Source organism: Capra hircus, chromosome 17 (genome assembly GCF_001704415.2).
Source record: "Capra hircus breed San Clemente chromosome 17, ASM170441v1, whole genome shotgun sequence".
NCBI lineage: Eukaryota > Metazoa > Chordata > Mammalia > Artiodactyla > Bovidae > Capra > Capra hircus.
The window spans coordinates 49838833-49861841 of NC_030824.1; the positions used below are offsets into that span (position 1 = coordinate 49838833).

The window sequence follows — 23009 nt, forward strand, 5'->3', positions numbered from 1 at the left end:
GGGAGGTTTGTTAGGGTCCTTTTCCACAATAACAACTCTAACTTTAAGCTTTACTTTTAACTTTAAGCTGAAGAAAAATTACCAAAATTACCAAAATTCTGAAAGACTGGAGACAAGTGGTTACTAAGGTGACATCTCACAATTTAAAACTGTCACATCAGCTGGCATTGACTAGTCACCTAATCTGATGTTGTTATTGATTAAAAACATTAGTGACCAGGAAAAATTACTGTCACACATCAATGGCCTTTCCATACAGTTTAAGCTTATCAAATAAAAGAAAAAGAGAGAGATATTTCACTTTAAAATATAAACAAAATAAAATATAAGTAGTTGTCTATACTCTCTAGTTCAGATATCAACATTTGTACAAAAGCAAATTTGTTGCAGATAACTTTTTATTGAGAGAGGAGGATGAATTGATTTCTGAAACTGCCTGTGGTTGATCTTGGACAAATTACTTTATATTTCTGGAACTCCATGTTTGTTTCATCTGTAAAATGACAGGGGTGAAGTAATAAATTTAAAAGTGTCCCTTTATGGTCTAAAATGTTATGATCTAAAAATGAAAATTATATTGTAAATACAGCCTATATATAAAAACATCACATAATCTATCTGAAAAGGCAGATTGCTAATCTTCTGTAAAACTAAAACCTAGATATTATATGCCCATGCATGAAAATGGTGTGAAAACAAAAGAAGCATATGAAGCATATAGAAAAATTTATTTTTTTAAATCACCGGAAAGTTGTTCTGATTCAAAATTGGAGAACACGTCTTCCGAGCAACCAAAGAGCTATGCTGCCACCTACTGGTCAAATGATCAGCACCTACACGATGTTGCAATTCCTTATTATTAAAAAATAAAAACCCAAACAAAAAAACAGAGCAATAAATATCTACCCAGGATCAGAACAGAGTCATCACATTCTAAAATGAGGACTATAATTCTATTTAGATCTCTGTATTTATTATAAACCAAATATTACTGCTATTTTTCAGGTGGTCTTATCTAATAATGGTGCAACACATTTCTCATGGACTTTGTATAGGAGGAAAACATCATTGATACACTGATCAAAGTTCCAGTATTCTATTCTTTTAAAGTAACAAAAAATGTATTTTTACCAGACTCCCACAAACAAACGATTTAGTTTCAGAAGTCAAAATTTAAGTACTTTTTAAAAAGAGAAAACCTCAAATAAGTCTTGGTTAATGACTATCTATAATAAAAGTGAGTCATGTAAAAGTTTTAAGTACTAATGTCCCTAAAATAGCTGTGGTACCCTACCATTTTCATTTAGAAATATTAGCACCTAAGGAACTTACAGGACTGCTGAAAAAGTAGTCATTTGTTCATCTGTAACTTCTTATTCTTGTAAGAAAAAACTTAGCAGTTTGTGCAGTTTTTAAGGTGCTATCCCCACCGCTGATTATGTGATAATGCAGTCCTTTGATATGATCCTTTTTCTTTAGCTATTTGTCACCTCCTAAACAAGCACTTCTCTTTTCAACAAATAGAAACTTTTCATGCCCATAAAGCAAAATAAAACATGAAAACTTAGGGGAAAATATAAATCAAGCATTAAAAAAATTAAGCTAGCATAATTTGTATTCCATAATTTGTTCCAAAAAAAGATCTTGATGTGTGTGTATTCTTTCATTTAGAATGAAATTGTAGAGACTGGAGAAGGAAAGAGTGCATCAAATAACTCCCGTGCTTGCTCTCAGAGCAAAGCCACTCTGAGAGCCTGAGTGCTTTGAACCACCTGGCTTTAATGTTCCTATCCCTGAATCCTTAATCAAATAGATTACCTCATCAGAAAGATTTTTTTGAAAACTTGCTTAAAATTTAATTTTCCTTTAACAAAGCAAACTCTCAAATTCCTCCAAATATATTTCATGCTCTGAATGGTACTTAAAACTTTCATTAGTGAAGTGAAATTTGCCCAGTCATGTCTGACTCTTTGAGATCCCATGGACTATACACTCCATGGAATTCTCCAGGCCAGAACACTGGAGTGGGTAGCCTTTCCCTTCTCCAGGGGATCTTCCCAACCCAGGGATCAAACCCAGGTCTCCTCCATTGCAGGCGGATTCTTTTACCAGCTGAGCCACAGCCGTATTATTTCATTTTTAATGTTTTTATATTATACATGTGTGTGTGTGTGTGTGTGTATATATACACACATGCATATATACACACACACACATATATATATACATACACACAAAGTTTTCCTCTCTTTGTCATTTTCTCTCACTTTCTACATCTCTCTTTCATTATCTCTTATGTCTGAATTCTCTTAAATCTCTTTTTGTGTATGCCCATGTTCTTAAACACTGAATAATCAAATGTACTGAAGCAAGGGCAGCTAACTTCTACTTTTATACAAAGCATTGATTTAAATTCATGCACTACTTCTTATAATAACTTAAAATAGCCTTTTAAATCTAGAAATAAAAAGAAATGTTTCATTCATAATGGCATTGTGAAGGCTAAAGAAAATATTAATATCACTCTTTAGGGTGCTTATCTTTTATGTTACCTGAAGTGAAGTCGTTCAGTCGTGTCCGACTCTTTGCGATCCCGTGGACTGTAGCCCACCAGGCTCCTCTGTAGATGGGATTCTCCAGGCGAGAATACTGGAGTGGGTTGCCATTTCCTTCTCCAGGGGATCTTCCCAACCCAGGGATCGAACCCAGGTCTCCTGCATTGCAGGCAGATGCTTTAACCTCTGAGCCACCATTATTCCTGATACATAGTGGAAAAGATTATTTTGAAAATAAACCATCTTGATCACAATTCAGAGAACAAAATCTACATTACCCACATAATATTTTTTTTTAATTTTATTTATTTATTTTTTGATGTAGAACATTTATTTATTTATTCCATGGAACACTCAAAGTTTAGATCAGTGGGAATTTTAATCAAAGAATTGTACATTTTATTCCCACAGGAAATGACATTGTGATCCATTTCACTACAATATTACAAAATATTTACAAGAAAGTATTAAAAATAACTCAAACATGAAAGGCAAAATGGGGGTGAAATAAACTGGTTTTTCCAGAAATCTCTACTCCAGTGCCCACAGCACACAATAAGAGAGCCAAAACAAATAACAAAGTTCCCCTTGATCACAAGTTTCCAAGGAATTGGAGTAGGGGAAGAAATCTGATGAAAATGGTCGTACAAAAGGGGATGGATATTATTAGCAGCACTGCTTCAATAACCAATTTATTTTGAATGAAATACATTTTATATGCAGTAAATTCTGAACAAGGCTAAACTTTAAGATATTCCTTGAAATGAAATTAAAAATACCCTGACAGTGAAAGCAACTCTTCCACCTAAGCTGAGTAAGAGCCTCTTTCTCCATGAACCACTGATGTGAACAGAAGCCTGATCTAGCATCCAAAGCTGTCACAGCAGCCCTTCCATCTCTTTCATGAAAGCCTCATAGACATCGTCCTTAGTCTGCACCGACATGGGAACAGATGGGCCAGATTTGGGTGCTGTTTTGACAAGAGGCACAGCAGAATCATCCTCAGACTTTCTCTGGGGAGCAGCAGCAGCCCCTTTATTCTCCCAACGCACCTGCAGTGCGGCTGGCACGAATCGTGTGTTATCTGACTTGGGATTAGTGATCTGTGGCTTGGCACTGATTGTTGCCATGGCTTTCTTCTCAATGGTGCTGCGCTTGTGTCATCCGCTTTGGGTTGCTGGATCAAGTTGGGGGCAGCACTTAGAACCCCCGGGTTGGGTAAGGGAGCTGGTGGGAAGAGCCCTGGTGGGGCAGGTCCAAGAGGAGGCACCAGAGGTGGGTGCATCATGCCAGGACAGGGTGGAGGGATACCTGGAGGTGCAGGGGGAGGTAGCCGTGGTGGGAGTCCCTGAGGAGGAGGGCCAGGAGGCAGACCTGGGGGTGGGCCAGGAGGAGAGTCAGGGGGTCGACCAGGTGGTGGGCCTGGAGGTAAGAGGCGGGGCAGAGGCCCTCGGAGTCCTGGCATTCCAGGCAGTCTCAGGAATGGAGGAGCTCCTGGAGGTGGTCCAGGAGGAAGGCCTGTAGGTGGTCCAGGTGGCCGTAAAGGTGAAGCAGGTGGCGGTCGAAGCAGAGGTGGTCCTGGCATGGGGGGTACGTGTATCTGAGATGGAGGAACAGACTGTGGAGGGGCTTGCTGCTGGGAAGCTGCAGACATGCCATCAGAGATTCCTCCTTATGCTGTTTCTGTGATTGCTTTTCTGCTTGGGAATCATCCGAATCTTCATCATTGTCCTCTGAAAATTCCTCGACTTCGCATCCCTCCTCAGGGATTTCCTGACCTACCATTCGAAGCATCATGGCTTGGAGAGGAGTCAGCTCCTTCATGTTCTTCTTCTTCCTAGATTTTCCAGGTATATCTGCAAACCGTACACTCAGACCTGATTTCTTTTCTTCACTGTTTTCTCTCTCAGTGTCATCACGGTGCACAAATTCATCCCCTTCACTTTCTCCATCTGATCTGCCACTGTCGCTGTCATCAGTACTGTCGCCATGCTTATCCTGGTCCATGTCTTCAGGATAGCCATCATCTTCACTGGTGCTAGAAACATCATCGTCATGACCCCGCTGAGCAAGTTCAGCACTATATAACATGTCTTCATCTCGCCTACGAGTGGGAAGATCTAGGGCAAAGCCCACTTTGCGGCCATACATTTGTAAGACTCGAGGAGGAAGTGGGCCTGGGGGAGGACCTGGAGGTTTCCTGCCAGGGGGCAAACGTGGAACGCCGTGTCCAAGAAGAGGAAGTATAGAAACTGCCCGAGTTGGAGGTCCATAGGCTGAGGTCTTCTTAAGGATGGAGGGTGGCTGGGCCCCAGGGAGTGGAATGTCCTGGATCAAAATGTTGGAAGGAGGATGCGGCATATCTGGCAGAGGAATACTCTCCGCTTCCACACGCTGGGCATTCCTGACAGCATCAAAATACTGGCTAAGTTGAGCCCTCTTCTGTTCATATTCTACTTCTAGCTTTCTCAATTCTTTGTAAATATCTGGATTCTCTTTCTCATAGAGTTGTAGAATACGTTCAAATGTTTCACGTAGCTTTTTACGCTTGTTTTTCAGCACTTTCTCATTTAACTGTGGCTGCTGCACTGGGTTAAACTCCATTTCATCCAATTTTTCCATGTCCCGGATAATTTGTTTGGGATCCTTCATCTTTAAAACTGTAGCTCGTACCATCATGTGCTGTTTTTTGTTCTTCTTTAATTTTCTTTAATATTTTTTAAAATTTTATAAGTAAATATCTTCAATATATAATAGTGCTGTGGCAGATTCTTGATGTATGGCAAAACCAATACAATATTGTAAAGTAATTAACCTCCAATTAAAATGAATAAATTTATATTAAAAAAAGAAAGAGGTTATACATTTTGAATATTCATGCTAATTGTTTAATCTAATCCAATCTAACATAGTCACTTTTCATTGAATTAGCCTGTAAAAATATTCGATTTCAGTCATAATGTATATCATTAATTTGGGGTCCACAATTTATTTTAACTGTTATTATAAATAATGGGGAAATGATATAATAAAAAGCTTTTCTTTACAAGTATTGAGGTAAATTTGACATAAAATTATAAGATTTTAAGCTGTACATCATGATGATTTGATGTATGTATACACTGTGAAATTCCCACCATTTAATAATGGTGGGGTAATTAACATATCACTTTACCTATTCATGTTTTTGTTTTTGATGAGAACATTAAGGTTCTATAGTCTTAGCAAACTTCAGTTGTATAGTACAGTGTTATCAGCTATAGTCACCACGTTTTACACTAGATCTTTAGACCTTACAGCTTATTTTCTTTATCCACTCATCCATTAAAAGACAACTTGGGTTACTACTTCTCTATCTTGGCTATTGTCAATACTGTTTTCATTTCTTTGTATATAAACTTAGAAGTGAGATTGCTGGATCATATGGTCATTCTTTTAGTATTTTGAGGAACCTCCATACTGTTTCCCGGCTATACCAATTTACATTATGATACAACATAAAACATTTTATGTATTTTCAAATTCATTCTTTAGAGTAGAATCGTCAAAACGGGGATCACTAGCTTAAAAGATATTCATGATTTTAAGATTCTTGTCTTTGCTCCAAAATTTAGGTTAAGACATCATGCTGCTGCTACTGCTAAGTCATTTCAGTCGTGTCCGACTCTGTGAGACCCCATAGATGGCAGCTCACCAGGCTCCCCCATCCCTGGGATTCTCCAGGCAAGAACACTGGTGTGGGTTGCCATTTCCTTCTCCAATGCATGAAAGTGAAAGTGAAAGTGAATTCCCTCAGTCATGTCCGACTCTTCACGACCCCATGGACTGCAGCCCACCAGGCTCCTCCGTCCATGGGATTGTCCAGGCAAGAGTACTGGAGTGGGGTGCCATTGCCTTCTCCATGAATGAAGTCCAAAACTGTGGGTTCTGTCACTGCTGGAGAAAGGATCATGGAGAGGTTTATTTGCCACCGCCCCAGAGTGAAATGTACAGCTTTGGAACAGTTATCAGAGAAGCTCTGTTAACCAAGCGAGGTTTTTCTCTTTGGAGGCTTTCACTGGTTTATCTTCAGGTCTATAACTCAAGGAGTAAAGATTGTCAGTCTTTCTTATTCTTAAAAGGATAGAGGAAGCTCTGGAAGTATATGTTTTATTAATAGATATAATACAAACCTTATTGTGCAAGAATAAAAATTTGAGGTTGTTTGTTTGGATTGTAATCCCAATAACTCCAAACGAGAACTTCAATGCAATGTGAAATAGAGTAAAACTCCTTAATCTTGTGGGATATATCATCTGAAAATAATGCTACTTCAAAGTCTCACTGGGTTTAACACATTTCCTAAGTTTGTTGCAGTTCAAATATTAATACATTTGCTATAGACATTTCAAAAACATTTTAATTCATGACTATAAATAAATGAATATAAATAGGCATGTATATGTATCAGGAGATATCGGTTAATTAATGCAAAGCAAAATAGCAAATAATTGAAACAATTTGTGTTTCTTTGTATTAGTTCTGTGATAAAGTAATTATTCACTTAAGGACTTTATGTTTTGATAACTATAAGGAAATGCAAGTACAAGAACAAATAAATAGATTCCTTTGATGTTGATCCCATTGTACATATGTACAGGCTAGATTGCAGTAGCTGAATAATATAAATTCAATGTAGGATAAAGAGAAATAAAATTTAATCAGTGTTCTGGATGTAATATTTTAAATATTATTTAATCATCCCACATGTTTAATAAAAATATTAGAGTTACCTTCCATCCCATTACTATTTTAACAGTCTCCAGATAGATCATGTCATTATAAATTTCATTTGCTATTTTTCAGTAAAGAACGTGTTGAGACTATTTAGTTAATGTAATTGTTTGTATACATGTGTCCAGTGAAAAAGTCATGTTATGAAAGGGTCATGTAAAGCAAAAACGAAAGGTAAAGAACTATTGAAGTGACTCCTGTGTGTTTGGTGACCCCTGTATTTCCTATTTTAAGTTAAAGGATGTTCTAATCATTAAAAATAGGTTTGGGATGTTTCACTACTCACAAAAATTTTTCTAAGTAGATTAAAGACTTAAATGTAAGACCTGAAACCATGAAACTCCTAGGGGGGAAAAAGAAACATAGAAAAAAGTCTCCTGTCACATGGGTCTCGGTAATGACATTTTAGAAATCGCACCTAAAGCAAAGCACCAACAACAAAACTGGGACTTAATCAAACAAAGAATCTTTACAGAAAGAGACATCATCAACAAATGAAAAGCTAACACATAGAATGAGGAAAAAAATTTGCAAACCATATATCTGATAAGGGGTTACTATCCAAAATATCCAAAGAACTCATACAACTCAATAATGAAGAAATGCAAGTAAAATGGACAAAAGACTTGACCATTTCCAAAGAAAATATATAGTTGGCCAATAGGTACATGAAAGATGCTCAACACTACTAGTCACAAGCAAAATGCAAATTAAAACCACAATGAGGGATAATCTTACACTTGTTGGAATTATTATTAACAAAAAAGACACAGATGTGTATAGAGGACTTTTGGACTCAGAGGGAGAGGGAGAGGGTGGGATGATTTGGGAGAATGCCATTGAAACATGTATACTATCATGTAAGAATCAAAATAAATAAATAAATAAATAAAATAAAAATAAAAATATAAAAAACAGGAGATAACAAATGCTAGTGTGGGTGTGTACAAAAAGGAACTCTTGTAAACTGTCAAGGGGACTGCAAACTGGGACAACCAGTATGGAAAACAAAATGGAGATTACTAAAAAAGTTAAAAACCGAACTGCCATACAATACAGCAATTCTATGTCTGGGAAATTATCCAAAGGAAATAAAAACACTAAATCAAAAATATATCTGCACCCCAAATTAAGACTTACATTGAAGAAAGCAGGGAAAACCACTAGATCATTCATGTATGACCTAAATCAAATCCCTTAGTATTATACAGTGGAAGTGAGAAATAGATCAAGGGATTAGGTCTGATAGAGTGCCTGAAGAACTATAAATGGAGGTTCGTGACATTGTACAGGAGTCAGTGATTAAGACCAACCCCAAGAAAAAGAAATGAAAAAAGGCAAAATGGTTGTTTGAGGAGGCCTGACAAATAGCTGAGAAAAGAAGACAAGCTAAAGGCAAAGAAGAAAAGAAAAGATATACCCATCTGAATGCAGAGTTCCTAACAATAGTAAGAAGAGATAAGAAAGCCTTTCTCAGTGATCAATGCAAAGAAATAGGGAAAACAATAGAATGGGAAAGACTAGAGATCTCTTCATAAAATTAGAGATACCAAGGGAACATTTCATGCAAAGATGGGCTCAATAAAGGACAGAAATGGTATGGAGCTAACAGAAGCATAAGATATTAAGAGGAGGTGTTAAGAATACACAGAAGAACTATACAGAAGAGATCTTCATGACCCAGATAACCATGATGGTATGATCACTCACACAGAGCCAGACATCCTGGAGTGCAAAGTCAGATGGGCCTTAGGAAGCACCACTATGAACAAAGCTAGTGGAGGTAAGGGGATTCCAGTTGAACTATTCAAGTCCTAAAAGATGATGCTGCAAAAGTGCTGCACTCAATATGACAGCAAATTTGGAAAATTCAGCAGTGGCTACAGGACTGGAAAAGATCTGTTTTCATCCCAATCCCAAAGAAGAGCAATGCCAATTAATGTTCAAACTACTGCACAATTGCACTCATCTCACATGCTAGCAAAGAAATGCTCAAAATTCTCCAAGCCAGGCTTCAACAGTACATTAACCATGAACTTCCAAATGTTAAGGTGAATTTAGAAAGGGCAGAGGAACCAGAGATCAAGTTGCCAACATGCATTGGATAATAGAAAAAAACAAGTGAATTCCAGAGAAACATCTACTTCTGCTTTATTGATTACTCCAAAGCCTTTGACTGTGTATATCCCAACAAACTAATACCAGAAATCCTTACTTGTCTCCTGAGAAATCTGTATGCAGATCAAGAAGCATCAGTTATAACTGGACATGGAACAACAGACTGGTTCCAAATAGGGAAAGGAGTACGTCAAGGCTGTATATTGTCATCATGCTTATTAACTTATATGCAGAGTACATCATGTGAAATGCCAGGCTGGATGAAGCACAAGCTGGAATCAAAATTTCTGGGAGCAATATCAATAACCTCAGATACACAGATGATACTACCCTTATGGCAGAAAGAGAAGAAAAACTAAAGAGCCTCTTGATGAAAGTGAGAGCAGAGTGAAAAAGTTGGCTTAAAGCTCAACATTCAAAAAACTAAGATGATGGCCTCTTCATTTCATGGGAAATAGATGGGGAAACAGTGGAAACAGTGACAGAATTTATTTTTGGGGGGGGCGCCAAAATCACTGCATATGGTGACTGCAGCCATGACATTAAAAGACGCTTGCTCCTTGGAAGGAAAGTTATGACCAACCTAGACAGCATATTAAAAAGCAAGGCCATTACTTTGCCCACAAAGGTCTGTATAGTCAAAGCTGTTTTTTCCAGTAGTCATGTATGGATGTGAGAGTTGGAGTATAGAGAAAGCTCAGCACCAAAGGCCTGGCATGCTGTAGAACATGGGGTAGTAAAGAGTTAGACATGACTGAGTGACTGAAGTGAACTGGACTGAAGTATTGATGCTTTTAAACTGTGGTGTTGCAGAAGACTCTTGAGAGTCCCTTGGACTACAAGCAGATCAAACCAGTCCATTCTAAAAGAAATGAGTCCTGAGTATTCATTGGAAGGACTGAGGCTGAAGCTGAAACTCCAATACATTGGCCACCTGATGGGAAGAACTGACTCACTGGAAAAAACCCTGATGCTGGGAAAGTTTGAAGGCAGGAGGAGAAGGGGATGACAAAGCATGAGTTGGATGGCACCACTGACTCGATGGACATGAGTGTGAGCAAGCTCCGGGAGTTGGTGATGGACAGGGAAGCCTGGAATGCTGCAGTCTATAGGGTTGTAAAGAGTCAGACACGCCTAAGTGACTGAACTGAACTGAGTTAACCCCATATTCATAGTAGCATTGTTTATAATAGTGAAGACATAGAAACAATCTAAATATGCACTGATTAATGAATGGATAAAGAAGACAGTATATATATACAATGAAATATTATTCAGACATAAAGGGGAAAAAAAAGAAAGAAACAGGGAAATCTATCATTTGTGACAAAATCGATGTACCATGAAGGTACTGTGATTGTGGTAAGTGAAATAACTCAGACTCAGAAAGACAAATATTGCATGATCTCACTTACATATGAAGTCCAAAAATAAAACTTCCAAATTATACAAAAAGAGATCAGATCTGTGGTCACCATAGGTAGGGGGTGGGAGGGAAAATTGGAGGAAGGTGGTTGAAAGGTACAATCTTCCTGTTTTTATGATAAAATAAGTACCAGAAACACTGAACATGATGACCACAGTTATCACTGCATATGGTATACAGGGGAGTTAAGAGAGTAGATCCTAAGAGTTCTCATAACAAAGATAATTTTGTTTTTTTTTATTGTTTCTGTATGAGATGATGTATATTAACTCGATTTTTTGGTAATTATTACATAATATATGTAAATTAAACCATTAGACCGTACATACTATCTGATATGGTGATGTAGTCAGTTGGCCAAAATTTGTTTGGGATTCCCAGTAAGAGCTTATGGAAAAACCTAAAGGAACTTTTTGTTCAACCTAATATGTTATTTCTTGAAATAGGAAAAAAGATTTTGGGAAGCCAATAGTTTACAAAATGACTGCATCCACCTAATCTTTACCTTTTAATATTTCTTAGGTTTGATGTTTTTGAAAGTTTATTCATGACGTTTATTTTAAAACTCCAGAAAGACACTTAGAAAACTGTAAGGAGAAAAGAGACAAGAATACCAACATTAACAGAGTTATGCACATGTCTGTCCCTTCCTATGGAAATACAGCCCACTGAAGGCAGGAACTGGTTTTCATCCATGTTGGACTTTTTCCATGGCACATCACCTAGCATATCAAAGCTACGGAGAAATTCATAAAAGGAATATTTGAGGGTCAGGTTTGCCCAAATCTATTCAAAATTCATCTAATCAAAATAAGGAATATTGATTTATCTATTGAGGAATCATAAAAGTTACAAATAATAACGATTTTTTTCCCAAAGGGTAAATTTCTAAGGCACTGTTATGTAAATCATTGACAATGCAGTTAGTATGATATCTTCACACACACACACACACACACACACACACACACACTACTTTGTCACATTTAATATATCCCCTAAGGCTCATAGTATTATTATCTTAGAAAGACGAGGACAATCTGCAAATAAAATCTCTTTCATTCAGAGTCCTTGAACTTAAGTTAAGACTGGACAGAAAGGGATGTTAGAATAGTCCAGGAGACTTGTGAAATGGGGATAAGAAATTGGGCAACAGTCTTTGGGTAGTTTTACTCCATAAGTCAGTATTTCATTTTGTGGTGATTTACACACTAACCCTTTATCTCATTTCACTCTACTTTGCCGACTTATTCATTTTGGGTCAGTGAAACAAACAGATCATACATCTGCACAACTTTATAATATTATTAAGCATATTTTATAAAAATCTGAAGAGGAATTTTTCCTAATTATTTTTAAATTTAATATAATAACTTCAATTATATCTTCATATATGGTATGCTGAGTTTAAAAAAATCTATGTGTGCACTATTTATAACCAACAAACATGAGAAAAATTATGTCAAGTTCAAGAAATTTGAAGCATATTGCAACATGCTAAATGTTTTGCAAACTTTTCTACTTTTGCACTTTTTGGGTTTGAACTTAATTATAAAGTTTTGTATATTAATGAATTATTTGGAGGGTAGTTACATATAACATAAAGAAGCAAAACATTAATTGTCAACAAATATACAAATGAAAAATAACCATCAACTATCACATCTAAACAAATTAGTTAATAGATAACCACTAAATTGTTATCCAGGTCATCTACTCAAAACCTTAATTCCTGCTTCCTGTACCAGGATATCCTATCTATTTCTTATGGATTAACATAAATAATATGACTGAAGGGCTTCTCCTGAAACACAATGTTACATTTCCAGCAGATTTCACTTTAAGAATTTATGAGCAGAAAGTCCAACTTCATTTTTACTTGATAGTTTTTACTTATTGTAGGTAGGTGGTTTCTGTTCTTCATTATTTTCACTCCAGAATAACCTACATGGTGGGGTCCACAAGGAACAGTTTATTACAAGTTATCTAAATATTAATTGATTTCAGTTCAAGGGCTCTGGTACATGTCTTCAAAGACTGGTGGCATTTTTAATGAAGACAGACAGTAGATGACACACCCATTGTGAAACATCAATAAAAATGAATATTGAGTATTTCTCTAATTGAAAGGAAAAATAATAATTTAAACAAGGTCAAACAATTTTCCCATGGGAGAGATGGACAGAAAAACCAGCTTGTTTTCTGTAAACCATTCTTAAAAATGTGTTATAAGAGAACCTTGCACTATATTCAATATATAATAGTAGATCGTATCTCTTTTTGTTTCCTCTACCACTGTCACTGCTCAGAACTGTTTGTTTATGGGAGGTCTCATTAATGGTTCTTTACAAGTGACCCCTGCTGTAGAGGGTATTACCACTCCACAGGTTTCTATTGCACAATTTTCTGGGTATGTCAAAAGCATATGTCAGAGCAGAAAGGGCAGAGATAAACCTTGGGGATTCTAAAAAGTGACACCTGGCTGGAATTCAATTTGTCACATAATGTAAAGCTGTGTTAAAATGCACCAAGAAGCTTGGGTTAGCTTAAAATGACTCATTTGCTGGAGTTTAAAATTAACTCTCCAGACCCTCTGTGACAGTGTTCAAACTCTGTACAAACATAATGCTGAAATATTTAAACCCAGTGCAAATTATGTTTTGATTCAAGACAATGAATATGCTTAATTAAACTGGCAGTGAAATGTAAATATTTTAGCTAGTATCGTATTAACGCTAAAACCCTGGGAATTAAATTGTACATTTCTAATCTTTCATAATGATGAAATTCAAAATGTTATTGTTGTGTTTATAAAGGAGTCCATTGTTAGGCAGCATATTCATTATGAGACAATGGTTACATGTCTAATTTCACAGCAAGAAAGGGATTCAGTGGTTCAATATTGCATACAACAACAATAAGAGATTTTACTGAAAAAATCAATACGATGTAATATTGGATTAGAAAACCTGAATTCAGAAAGAAAGAAGGTATCAAAATCACCTGATGTTTGTAATTATGGTTATATTCTACCTTAGTGGACATGGTGAACAAATTATTTTGATAATAAAATAAATTGGCATTTTAATTAATTAAATTAAAAACAGGGACCTTTTCAGGGGTAAAATATTATACTTAAAAAACTAATAGCAAACAACAGAAAAATAAAAATTAAAAACAAAATACCACCTTGATTTTCTAAAGTGTATAAATGCATTTCTTTAATAATGTAATAGTTCCGTATCATTTTATGCAAAGCTATTTAATATTTTTTTGGTCTAATGTTGTCTTCTCTTTAAGCAATAGTTTGGTATAAAGATGAAACATGGTAACCAGATATCTTTTATCCCAATATTGAAAAAATCAATTAAAAAGTCAGAAATTTCAAGATGTTTTTGTTGAATTATAAATATAGTCTTAAATGTTGGTAGAATCTGTTGACATTTAAAAATATTTAACTTAAATGGCTATTTTGAAGGTGAGACAGTGTGCCTCTGTAGCATTTAAATTTATTAATCTTTCATATGGTTAGTTTCCACCTACCACACAGCTACTCATATCACCAAAACAGGATTATACTCAGGGTATGTCTGTTCTCCTGATCATTTATATGCATTTTCTTTAATTACAGGTATGAAAGAAAAAGATCAAATTGGATTTTTAAAGAAAATAATTTGCTTATATCATGACTGACAACAGAGATCTTGTGACAGGTTAGCTTCTAGTGCAACCCCTATAATCTCTGCCTACTTTTCATCAGGCCCTTTTATAACCCTCTCCTCTTGAGTGTGACCTAGACCTAGGGATTGAATAGAATGAAGCAAAATTGATGGAAAGGTATTTTCAAAATTGAGTTATAAAAAGAAAGTGACTTCAGTCTTGAGTGACCTCGTTTGCTCTTTTGCTCATTCACTCAGAGGGGATTGAGCTGCCTGCCATGTTTTCATCTGTGCTATAAAAAGACCTTCATGATAAGGAATTAAGGTGGACCTTCAACCAACAGCTTGTGAGGAACCGAATCCTGTCAGTATTCACTCTCATGAACTTGGAAACAATTCCTCTCCCAGTCACATCTTCAGATGTGACCGCAGCACCAGCCTGCACCACAACTGCAGTCTCCTGGGAGACCCTGAAGTACAGGATCTAGATAAGTTACACCCTGATGCCTTACTCACAAAGCTGAAATAAATAGTGTTCATTGTTTTAAGCTACTAATTTTAGTGGGGGGTCATTTCTTGTGTGACAAGAGATAGCTAATACAACCATGTCCACACTCACATCTTATACAGAACCAGTGACCAAAACTTACTGAGTCAACAATGGGTGTTCAGAGGAAATCTGAAATTGATTTGAAATTGATTTTCTGTTAACTAACCAAGATCAAGATTCATTCCCTTCCTTGTTGATTATTAGTGACTATTCACAGGGAGCTGGTGCTGTATGGTCCCACAAATCACACTGTAACTTTATGTTTTATTCTAATTATCAAAAGCTTTTAATATGGCACTTTAAACTCTGTAAGAAGTATTTGTTGTTGTTGTTTTAGTTGCTCAGTCATGTCCAACTGTTTTGCAATGCCATGGACTGTAGCCCACCAGGTTCCTCTGTCCAGGGGATTTTCCAGGCAAGAATACTGGGCTAAGTTGTCATTTCTTTCTCTAGGGGATCTTCCTGACACAGGAATGGAACCTGCATCTACATTGCCGGTAGAATTTTTTTTTTTTTTTACACTGAACCACCAGGGAAGCCCATAAGAAGTATTGCTGATAAGTCGCTTCACTCGTGTCCAACTCTGTGCAACCCCATAGATGGCAGCCCACCAGGCTCCGCCGTCCCTGGGATTCTCCAAGCAAGAATGCTGGAGTGGGTTGCCATTTCCTTCTCCAATGCATGAAAGTGAAAAGCGAAAGTGAAGTCACTCGGTCGTGTCTGAATCTTCACGACCCCATGGACTACGGCCTACCAGGCTCCTCCGTCCATGGGATTCTCCTGGCAAGAGTACTGGAGTGGGTTGCCATTGCCTTCTCTGTAAGAAGTATTAGACACAAGCTAATTTTATTTTGAACTTCCATAGGCAAAGTGGTTTTGGCCTAAGCCACTGTGTTCTTGGAAATCAACCCCAGATACAAAAAGATTCTAAAAATAAGAATTAGATTTCTTCCCCTTTCAAATGTCACCACACAAAGTATCTCCCACTCTGAGCCTGATATAGATACAAATATAGGTATAGAAAAAAATTTCAACTACTATAATTATCAGGGCTTTCCAGCTGGTGCTACTGGTAAAGAACCCATCTGCCAATGCAGGTAGATGCTGGAGACAAGAGTTCAATCCCTGGGTCCAGACGATCCCCACTAGGAGGGTATGACAACCCACTCCAGTATTGTTGCCTGGAGCATCCCATGAACAGAGGAGCCTGGTGGCCTACAGTTCATAGGGATGCAAAGAGCCGGACATGACTGAAGTGACTTTGAACACACATCATAATTATCAAGTATTTATTGAGCATCTCAAATATATAAGTTATCTGCTGATTGAACACCAAAAGGCAAACATAGGGTAGCATAGTCTCAGATTATTCCATGGAAAGTGTTCTGTAGAACCTAGAAGGTCCACACATACTCACTGAAGGGAAGAGGGGGATGAAGGATTGTTGTGCGGATACGCATCAATACTTTAAATAAAGTTTTTGAACTATGAAGATGGTGGCACATGCACACACAGATACACATTCAGTTCCTGGTTATAAATGAATAGGACATGTTGCTCCTGATGCTGATCTGATTCTATGCCATTCAGCCATATTTTTTTGTCTCTGTTATAAATCAAGATGAACTGATGTGTCTCTGGGGACTTCTATGTGATCACCATAATCACCAAATCACCTTCTGTGTTTTCAGGTTTGTGAAGATGTAACTGATAATCTGTAGAATAAATTATATATTTAAAATTGAAATAAAAAACAAACATAAAGCACAGAATTTGTAAAAGATTCATCCTAGAAGCGATGACTGTTTAAAACTAATATCTGGTACTAATACATACATAAAATTTCAGAGGAAGAAAAGATGAGAGACTCAGATTATAACCAAAGTTATTTTATCTTTCACTTATCTCTTGTTATTTATAGCCAAGGAGTTTACTGATAACTTAGTTAGAAGAATCTGTTAGGTAATATCATTGCAAGTTTGCCTATCATCCTCTATATGAAAGTAGCCATTTCTTATTAAATAGCTCCTCAATATATGCTCACATACAAATAAAACACTTATACCACTAATTTTATTAATTTATGAATGAACAAGCTACACACTTATTATATAAAATTCTTTGCACAAAGGATTAAGAGTCTCTTTTTTTGGTGTCTTATTATGTTACGTAAAAAAAAAAACATATTTCTGGAGTGGGTTGCCATTTCCTTCTCCAGGGGATCTTCCTGACCCAGGGATTGAACCCAGCCCTCCTGCCTTGCAGACAGATGCTTCAACCTCTGAGCCACCAGGGAAGCCCCATTTTTTCATTTTTGGCTAAAGTTAAAAAACTGTCCTAACTATTGCACTGGGTTCAAGAAAATATTTACCAAGATAGACCATAGCATGGGCGATAAAATAAAACTTAAAAAACCTAAGAATTAAAAGTATGCTAATTGAGTATGTTCTCTGACTGTAATTGAATCAAAGTAGAAAATTAATAATTAAAGGACAAGAGGAAATCTCCAAACTCATGACAATGAACACACTTCTAATTAATTCATAGGTCTAAGGGAAAGGGTCAAAAGAAAGTTTAAAAAAAAAAAACGTAGAAATGAATAAAGATGAAAATGTGAGATATCAAAGTATGCATAATTCAACTAACCATGCTTACAGGGAAATTTACAGCACCAAATTCTTACATTAGAAAAAAAGGAAATGTCTCAAATCAAGACCTTTCAGGAAAAAAATGTTTTAACAAAAAATAAACACAAAGCATATTAAAAAACAGAGACATTACTTTGCCAACAAAGCTCTGTCTAGTCAAGGCTATGGTTTTTCCAGTTGTCATGTGTGGATGTGAGAGTTGGACTATAAGGAAAGCTGAGTGCTGAAGAACTGATGCTTTTGAACTGTGGTGTTGGAGAAGACTCTTGAGAGTCCCTTGGACTGCAAGGAGATCCAACCAGTCCATCCTAAAGGAGATCAGTCCTGGGTGTTCTTTGGAAGGACTGATGTTGAAGCTGAAACTCCAATACTCTGGGCCATCTGATGCGAAGAGCTGACTCATTGAAAAAGACCCTGATGGTGGGAAAGATTGAGGGCAGGAGAAGGGGGCTACAGAAGATGAGATGGTTGGATGGCGTCACCAACTCAATGGACTTGGGTTTGGGTGGACTCTGGGAGTAGCTGATGGACAGGGAGACCTGGTGTGCTGTGGTTCATGGGGTCTCAAAGAGTCTGACACGACTGAGCGAGTGAACTGAACTGAACTGAACTGAAACACAAAGCAAGCCAAAGAAAGGAAATATTAGAGATTAAGGCAAAATCAATAAAATTTTCAATTTTTAAGAGGAAACAATAAAAAATGCATGACTCTAAAAGCAGATGTATTTTAAAAAATCAACAAAATGAAAAGCCTCAGAAAACAGACATAGATTAAAAAAAGACTGAAATTATCAATATTAGAAATAAAGCCAGGAATATTCATTTTAGGCCCTGCCAGCATCAAAAGGATAGTAAAAGATTAGTCAATAACTTTATATTCATAAATTATACAATTTAGGAAAAAAAAAGGTCTTAGAATGTCAAACTACTAAAACTCAAAAAGATAAAGTAAAAAATCTGAATAGTCCTAAAACCACTTAAGAAATTAAATATTTAATATAAGTTTCCCCCAAAGAAATCTTCAGGCCTAGATGATTTCATTGGAGAATCCTATTAAATAATTAACATAATTTTACGCAACAACTTCTAGTAAAGAGAAGATGGAGAACACTTCCCAATTCATTGTGAGTGTACTCTTACCTTGATACCCAAATTAGACATAAAAAAATAAAAATACAGATCAATATCTCTCATTAACCTAGTTGCAAAAATCTCAATAAAGTATTAGCAAATTGAACCAGGCAATGTATGAAAATAATTATATGCTAAGACCAAAGTGGATTTGTTCCAGGTATGCAAGGTTGAGGAACTAAAAAGCCTCTTGATGAAAGTGAAAGAAGAGAGTGAAAAAGTTGGCTTAAAGCTCAACATTCAGAAAACGAAGATCATGGCATCTGGTCCCATCACTTCACGGGAAATAGATGGTGAAACAGTGGAAACAGTGTTGGACTTTATTTTTTGGGGCTCCAAAATCACTGCAGATGGTGATTGCAGCCAGGAAATTAAAAGATGCTTACTCCTTGGAAGGAAAGTTAAGACTTAGAGTGCATATTAAAAAGCAGAGACATTACTTTGCCAACAAAGGTCCGTCTAAGTCAAGGCTATGGTTTTTCCAGTAGTCATGTATGGATGTGAGAATTGGACTGTGAAGAAAGCTGAGTGCTGAAGAATTGATGCTTTTGAACTGTGGTGTTGGAGAGGACTCTTGAAAGTCCCTTGGACTGCAAGGAGATCCAATCAGTTCATCCTAAAGGAGACCAGTCCTGGGTGTTCTTTGGAAGGAATGATGCTAAAGCTGAAACTCCAGTACTTTGGCCAGCTCATGCAAAGAGTTGACTGATTGGAAAAGACCCTGATGCTGGGAGGGATTGGAGGCAGGAGGAAAAGGAGACAACAGAGGATGAGATGGTTGGATGGCATCACCGACTCAATGGATGTGAGTTTGGGTGAACTCTGGGAGTTGGTGACGGACAGGGAAGCCTGGTGTGCTGCAATTCATGGGATCACAAAGAGTCGGACATGACTGAGCGACTGAACTGAACTGAACTGATGCAAGGTTGGCTCAACATTAAAAAAATAATTCATTGAAATATTCATTCAATCCACCACACCAACTTCTTAAAAAAAATTTATGCAGTTCTATCAATGGATACAGAAAAGACTTGACAAAACTCAACATTCATTTGTTTGTGATAGAAACTCATAGCAAACAAGAAATAGATAGGAACTTCCTGTTAGGGGCTTATTGTGTCTCTCTACCAACCCTTAAAATTGTTATGTTGAAATCCTAACCTAAGTGTCTCTAATGACTATTTGGCGATAGGATCTTTGAAGTGATCATTTCAGTTCAGTTCAATTGCTCAGTCTTGTCCAGTTCTTTGTGACTCCATGGACTGCAGCATGCCAGGCCTACCTGTTCATCACCAAAACCTGAAGTTTACTCAAACTCAAGTCCATTGAGTCAAGGATGCGATCCAACCATCTCATCCTCTGCCATCCCCCTTAGACTCCCACCTTCAATCTTTCCCAGCATCAGAGTCTTTTCAAATGAATCAGTTCTTGACATGAGGTGGCCAAAGTACTGGAGTTTCAGCTTCAGCATCAGTCCTTCCAATGAATATTCAGGACTAATTTCCTTTAGGATAGACTTGTTGGATTTCCTTGTGTCCAAGGAACTCTCAAGAGTCTACTCCAACACGACAGTTCAAAAGCATCAATTCCTCGGTGTTCGCCTTTCTTTATAGTCCAACTCTCACATCCACACATGACCACTGGGACGGGAAAACCATAGCCTTGACTAGATGGACCTTAGTCGGCAAAGTAATGTCTCTGCTTTTTAATATGCTGTCCAGGATGGTCATAACTTTTCTTCCAAGGAGCAAGTGTTTTTTAATCATGGCTGCAGTCAACATCTGCAGGGATTGTGGAAGAAAAGTTATGACCAACCTAGATAGCATATTCAAAAGCAGAGGCATTACTTTGCCGACTAAGGTCTGCCTAGTCAAGGCTATGGTTTTTCCTGCGGTCATGTATGGATGTGAGAGTTGGACTGTGAAGAAGGCTGAGCGCCAAAGAATTGATGTGTTTGAACTGTGGTGTTGGAGAAGACTCTTGAGAGTCCCTTGGACTGCAAGGAGATCCAACCAGTCCATTCTGATGGAGATCAGCCCTGGGATTTCTTTGGAGGGAATGATGCTAAAGCTGAAACTCCAATACTTGGGCCACCTCATGCGAAGAGTTAACTCATTGGAAAAGACTCTGATGCTGGGAGGGATTGGGGGCAGGAGGAGAAGGGGACGACAGGATGAGATGGCTGGATGGCATCATTGACTCGTTGGATGCGAGTCTGAGTGAACTCCGGGAGTTGGTGATGGACAGGGAGGCCTGGCGTGCTGCGCTTCATGGGGTCGCAAAGAGTCGGACACAACTGAGTGATTGAACTGAACTGGAGCCCCCCAAAATAAAGTCTGTCACTATTTCCATTGTTTCCCGATCTATTTGAAGTGATTTGACCAGATGCCATGATCTTAGTTTTCTGAGTGTTGAGCTTTAAGCCAACTTTTTCACTCTCTTATTTCACTTTCATCAAGAGGCTTTTCAGTTCCTCTTCACTTTGTGCCATAACCTTGGTGTCATCTGCATATCTGAGGTTATTGATACTTCTCTCAGCAATCTTGATTCCAGCTTGTGCTTCATCTAGCCTGGCATTTCTCATGATGTACTCGGCATATAAGTTAAGTAAGCATGGTGTCAATATATAGCCTTGACATACTCCTTTTCCTATTTGGAACCAGTCTGTTGTTCCAAGTCCAGTTCTAACTGTTGCTTCCTGATGTACATACAGATTTCTCAGGAGGCAGGTCAGGTAGTCTTGTATTTCCATTTCATGAAGAATTTTCCACAGTTTGTTGTGATCCACACAGTCAAAGGCTTTGGCATCGTCAATAAAGCAAAATAGATGTTTTTCTGGAACTCTCTTGCTTTTTCAGTGATCCAGTGATGTTGGCAATTTGATCTCTGGTTCGTCTGTCTTTTCTAAAACCAGCTTGATCATCTGGAAGTTCATGGTTCACATACTGGCTTGGAGAATTTTGAGCATTACTTTACTAGTGTGTGAGATGAGTGCAATTTTGTGGTAGTTTGAGCATCCTTTGGTATTGCCTTTTTTTGGGACTGGAATGAAAACTGACCTTTTCCAGTTCTGTGGCCACTGCTGAGTTTTCCAAATTTGCTGGCATATTGAGTGCAGCACTTTCACAGCATCATCTTTTAGATGTGAAATAGCTCAATTGGAATTCCATCACCTCCACTAGCTTTGTTTGTAGTGATGCTTCCTAAGGCCTACTTGATAATTAAGGTTAAATGAAGTCATTGGAGTGTGCCCTAATCCAATATAACTGGTGACTTTACAAAAAGAGATTAGGACACAAATAGACACAGAGAAGAGACTATGTGGAAACAAGGAGAAGAGAGCCATCTACAACTGAAGGAGAGAGGCCTCAGAAGAAAGGAAGTTTAACACCACTTTGTCTTGGATCTTTAGTCTCCAGAATTGTAAGGAAATAAATTTCCATGGTTAAAGCACCTAGTTTGTGGTACATTACTCTAGAAGCCCTAGCAAACCAGTACACTTCCTCAATTTGATTAAAAATCATACACATAAATGGAACTTATAGCTGCCAAAGGGAATAGTAGTGTGGGAGGGAGATAAATTAAGTTTGGGATAATATATATATAGTACTATATTAAAATTGGTAAACAATAGGGACCTACTGTTGGTGAATTGAACTATATTCAATATCCTGAACCTATAATGGAAAAGAATCTGAAAAAGTATATATATACAGGTATATGTATAAACATATATATGTATATATGTATATACATATCTACATACATATACATGACTATTAGATCATATGTAACTCTACTTATAGTTTCTAAGGAACCTCCATACCATTCCCTCGTAGATTTCCCTTCTGGTTCAGCTGGTCAAGAATCCGCCTGCAATGCAGGAGACCTTGGTTTGATCCCTGGGTTGGGAAGATCTGGAGAAGGACATGGCAACCCACTCCAGTGTTCTGGCCTAGAGAATTCCTTGGACTGTATTGTTCATGGGGTCGCAAAGAGTCAGACAGGACTGAGCGACTTTTCACTTTCACTTTTCACTTTCTATACCATTCTCCACAGTAGCTGTACCAATTTACATTTCTGCCAACAGTGTAGGAGGCTTCTTTTTTCTCCACACCCTCTCTAGCCCTTATTACTTATAGACTTTTG

The 23009-nt window shown here is 37.4% G+C and overlaps 1 pseudogene; it reads right to left on the reverse strand.

The window, feature by feature from the left end:
* The window catches only part of LOC108633272, a 65742-nt pseudogene continuing 46005 nt past the window's right edge, over positions 3273-23009 (reverse strand).